Raw genomic sequence first — 5,375 nt, forward strand, 5'->3', positions numbered from 1 at the left:
TTTTGTCATTAAAATTTATGCATAATAAAATTAGTTATACTTTTAAAATGCATAAAATCATCATCATCATCATCATCGTTTAACGTCTGCTTTCCATGCTGGCATGGGTTGGACAATTTGACTGAGGACTGGCGAACCTGATGGTTGCACCAGGCTCCAGTCTGATCTAGCAGAGTTTCTACAGCTGGATGCCCTTCCTAATGCCAACCACTCCGAGAGTGTAGTGGGTGCTTTTACGTGCCACTGGCACAAGGTCCAGTCTGGCAACGGCCACGCTGAAATGGTGTTTTTTACATGTCACCTAGTAACAAATTTTTTTTATATAATTCCCAATAATACATCTTTCTCATATTCTTTTATTTGTTTCAGCCATTTGACCGCGGCCATGCTGGAGCACTGCCTTGGAGAGTTTTAATCAAGCAAATCAACTCCAGGACTTTTTTTTTGGTTTTTTCAACCCTGATACTCATTCTATTGGTCTCTTTTTGCCGAACTGCTAAGTTACAGGGATATAAACACACCAACACCGGTTGTCAAGCAGCGATGGTGGGACAAACACAAACACAACGACACAAACACATAGATATATACATAAATACATACATATTCATATACATATATATATATATGTATATATATATATATGTATATACCTTCCTTCTTGTGACACTTGTGAAGACCTGTTGAGGCAAGTGAAAATCAAATCAAAACAAATCAAAATAGATGAACATCAATGGAATCTGTATCTTTGTGGTACCAGTGCCGGTGGCACACATGAGAACCATCCGAACGTGGCCGTAGCCAGTTCCGCATCGACCGGCCTCCGTGCTGTGGGCACGTAACAAACACCATCCGATCATGGCCGTTCGCCAGCCTCATCTGGCACCTGTGTCGGTGGCACATAAAAACACCTTCCGAAGACCCGGCAAGACTAGTCAGTCCACCTGTGCATACCTTCCTTCCTTCTTGTGACACTTGTGAAGACCGGTTGAGGCAAGTGAAAATCAAATCAAATCAAATCAAAATAGACAAAATAGATGAACATCAATGGAATTTGTATCTTGTGGTACCAGTGCTGTGGCACACAAGAAATCCATCAGTGCCGTAGTCAGTGCGGTGGGCACATGACAAACACCATCCGATCGTGGCCGTTCGCCAGCCTCATCTAGCACCTGTGTCGGGGCACATAAAAACACCATCCGAAGACCCGGCAAGACTAGTCAGGCATAAACCCATGGCCCCTACCTGGGACGTAGTCAGTCCACCTGTGCATACCTTCCTCTTGTGACACTTGTGAAGACTGTTGAGGCAAGTGAAAATCAAATCAAATCAAAACAAATCAAAATAGATGAACATCAATGGAATTTGTATCTTTGTGGTACCAGTGCCGGTGGCACGTGGCACATAAGAAAATCATCCGAACGTGGCCGTAGCCAGTACCGCATCGACTGGCCTCCGTGCTGTGGGCACGTAACAAGCACCATCCGATCGTGGCCGTTTGCCAGCCTCATCTGGCACCTGTGTCGGTGGCACATAAAAACACCATCCGAGCGTGGCCGTCTGCCAGCCTCGTCTGGCACCTGTGTCGGTGGCACATAAAAACACCATCCGAGCGTGGCCATCTGCCAGCCTCGTCGGCACCTGTGTCGGTGGCACATAAAAACACCATCCGAGCGTGGCCGTCTGCAGCCTCGTCTGGCACCTGTGTCGGTGGCACATAAAAACACCATCCGAGCGTGGCCGTTTTGTCAGCCTCGTCTGGCACCGTGGTCGGTGGCACATAAAATCACCCACTACACTCTCGGAGTGGTTGGCGTTTGGAAGGGCATCCAGCTGTAGAAACACTGCCAGATCTGACTGGACTGGTGCAGCTTTCGGGCTCCCCAGACCCCAGTTGAACCGTCCAACCCATGCTAGCATGGAAAGCGGACGTTAAATGATGATGATGATGATGATATATATATATATATATATATATATATATATATATATGATGGGCTTCTCTTAGTTTCCATCAACCAAATCCACTCACAAAGATTTGATTGGCATGAGACTGTAGTAGAAGACACTTGCCCAAGGTGCCACACAGTGGGATTGAACCTGGAACCATGTGGTTGGGAATCAAGCTTATTACCACGCAGCAACGCCTGCACCTTAAAAATATGGAACACTTCATGAATTTGCGTGTCATCCTTGATTAGGGGCCATGCTAATCTTCTATGTATCGTTCCAATTTTCGTATTGCAAAAAATATGTTGGGATTTTTTAAGGATTGAATGACTCATGAGGTCCAGTAGATTAGAAAAGGAATCAAAAGGGTTCATAGGCAAAAAATGGTGAAGAACCTCTGGTTTTGAGTTTTATAATCAAAACAATGAAGCAAAACCTTTCTGTTCAAACAATAAGACTGATAAAGTTTTATTCTTATAAATATACAGATATAGGGGCAGGAGTGGCTGTGTGGTAATAAGCTTGCTTCCGAACCACATGGTTCCGGGTTCAGTCCCACTACATGGCACCTTGGACAAGTCTTCTACTATACTCTCAGGCCGACCTTGCAAGTGGATTTGTAGACGGAAACAGAAAGAAACCCATTGTATATGTATATATATATATATGCATGTGTTTGTGTGTGTGTGCATGAGTTTGTGTGTGTGTGTGTTTGTGTGTGTCTGTATTTGTACTCCCACCATTGCTTGACAACAGATGCTGGTGTGTTTATGTCCCTGTAACTTAGCAGTTCAGCAAAAGAGACCAATGGAATATGTACTAGGCTTACAATAAATAAGTCCTGGGGTAAATTTCTTTGACTAAAACCCTTGAAGGCAGTGCTTCAGCATGGCCGCAGTCGAATAACTGAAACAAGCAAAATAAAATAATAATATAATACGCACAAATACTAGAACTGGGCGCCACTGCATAGTGCCAAGGACTCCAAATATGCCATCAAGATGTAGGACAAGATACTGTGATAGCCTGGGCTTCAGAGGCCCACAGCTCTTCAATATCCTCCCGAAGAACCTGAGAGACCTGCATGGGGTGGATGCAGATGTCTTTAAAATAAAGCTGGATCTCTTCCTGTCAGGTGTCCCGGATGAACCAACTTCACGGCAGGAGGTGCAGATGAGGGCAGCTGCATCGAACTCTCTCATGCACCAAATGGCAATTGCTAAAAAGCATTCGTGAAGTAAAATCATGTAGCAACACCAAATGGCGGTGCCCCAGCATGGCCACAGCTCGTGAGCTGAAACTAGATAAAATAAAATAAATAAATAAAATAAAATAAATAAATACATAAAATAGGTACCAGTCATATTCTTGGGGACATTCAATTAAGTGCATCTTTTGCCCATAAACATGTCATCTTCTGTTTCAATGCCAGAGAAATATTATGATTATAGCTGAAAGAAAATTACAGTTTCTCAGACCAGTCTCGAATACAAAAATAGAATCCGAAGAATATGGAGAATATGGAGTAAATGACCGATTTATAGATATTGCAACATTGGTTTTGGAACACTCCCAGAAGTATTGAAGAATGTTTTTTCGTGTTTAAGAAAGAATGTTGCTGTCCAAAGGGGAATTTCCTCCATTGCAAAAATAAAGAATCCATAGTCACATTCTTGCTATGTTCCCAATACTAAGGTGAAAAGGCTGGTCGAAGTTATTTCGTAACTACTTGGTGGATAGGGGGATAAGCATGGCCTTATGGTAAGAGTGGTTGGGTCATGGTCGCAATGACCTGTGTTCAATTCTTGGACTGGGGGACACATTGTGTGCTTGAGCAAGGCACTTTATTTCAATGTTACTCCTGTCTGCTCAGTTGAATATGAGTAGCAACAGAGTACTAGTGTAACCCTCTCTCTCTCTCTCTCTCTTTCTCTCTCTCTCTCTCTCTGTCTTTCTCTCTTTCTCTCTCTCTCTCTGTCTTTCTCTCTTTTCTCTCTCTCTCTGTCTTTCTCTCTTTCTCTCTCTCTCTTTCTCTCTCTCTCTTTCTCTCTCTCTCTGTCTTTTTCTCTCTCTCTTTCTCTATCTCTCTGTCTTTCTCTCTTTCTCTCTCTCTCTGTCTTTCTCTCTTTCTCTCTCTCTCTTTCTCTCTCACTCTCTTTCTCTCTCTCTCTCTTTCTCTCTCTTCCTCTCTCTGTCTTTCTCTCTTTCTCTCTCTCTCTCTCCCTCTCTCTTTCTCTCTCTCTCTCTAGCAGTCATATCTTGAACATGATGCTGGGTCAAGGGTAGGAGGACTAAGAAGGGGATCAACTCTGTGATAACAAAGGAATCTAAGATCATTAGTGAAGACGTGTTACACATTACCAAGCCATTCTCACTTGCAGACGGTGGCCAGCTTGTTGGTGGAGAGGTAGATTGTATCTATTTCATGGCATTTTGGATGGTAGATAGATATTTGGCAGAACCATTAGTCATCATCATCATCATCATCATCATCATCATCATTGGTGTAAGCATGGCTGTGTGGTAAGAAGCTTGCTTACCAACCACATGGTTCTGGGTTCAGTCCCATTGTGTGTCATCTTGGGCAAATGTCTTCTACTATAGCTTTGGGCCGACTAAAGCCATGTGAATGGATTTGATAGATGGAAACTGAAAGAAGCCCATTGATATAAATGTGTGTGTGTGTGTGCATGTGTATCTTTGTGTTTGCTCCTTGCCACTGCTTGACAACAAGTATTGATGTGTTAACATCCCTGTAACTTAGCAGTTCAGCTAAAGGAGACCAATAGAATAAGTACCAGGTTTAAAAACCAAAAATAAGTGTTGGGGTCAAGTCATTCAACTAAAAATTCTTCAAGGGTGTGCCCCAGCATGGCCACATTCTAATGACTGAAACAAGTGAAAGATGAAACATCATCATCATCATCATCATTTAAGATCCATTTTCCATTCTGGTTTGGGTTGGACAGGATCTGGTGACCCAGGGGTCTGTGAGAAGCTCTGTTGTCAGTTTTGAAATGATTTCTATGGCTGGATGCCCTTCCTAACATCAACCACTTTACAGAGTGTACAGGGTGCCTTTTGTGTGTGTGTGTGTGGCACCAGCACTGTGGCAGGGTCACCAAGCAAATTGCAAAACAAAATCCCCTCAATTGGAGACCGATTTTTTGCCAATTGATGAGAGGTTGAAAGACTAATAGAGGGATTGAAATAGGTGTCTTGCCAGAGAAGAGACAGACAGATATCCCACTTTGAGAATTAGGGAGAGAAAGAGAGATTTATCTGTAGATAAACTCAGGGATGAAAACAATGCACTGCTAACACAGAAGTACAGTACTGCCATGGCCCTTAATATAGTTGGTAGTATCTTACAGCTGCAAAATGAAATACATGGTCCCTACCAGCAATTAGTAAATAAGTACTGT

General features: G+C 43.0%; 1 non-coding gene across 1 annotated transcript; it reads right to left on the bottom strand.

Annotated features, from left to right (window-relative positions):
- Positions 1 to 2,156: 2,156 nt before the first annotated feature.
- LOC115223350 lies at positions 2,157 to 2,258 on the bottom strand. The gene has a single exon (XR_003882799.1). It is a non-coding gene; the product is annotated as a U6 spliceosomal RNA (small nuclear RNA).
- Positions 2,259 to 5,375: the final 3,117 nt, after the last annotated feature.

Source organism: Octopus sinensis, linkage group LG22, assembly GCF_006345805.1.
Source record: "Octopus sinensis linkage group LG22, ASM634580v1, whole genome shotgun sequence".
Classification (NCBI taxonomy): Eukaryota; Metazoa; Mollusca; class Cephalopoda; order Octopoda; family Octopodidae; genus Octopus; species Octopus sinensis.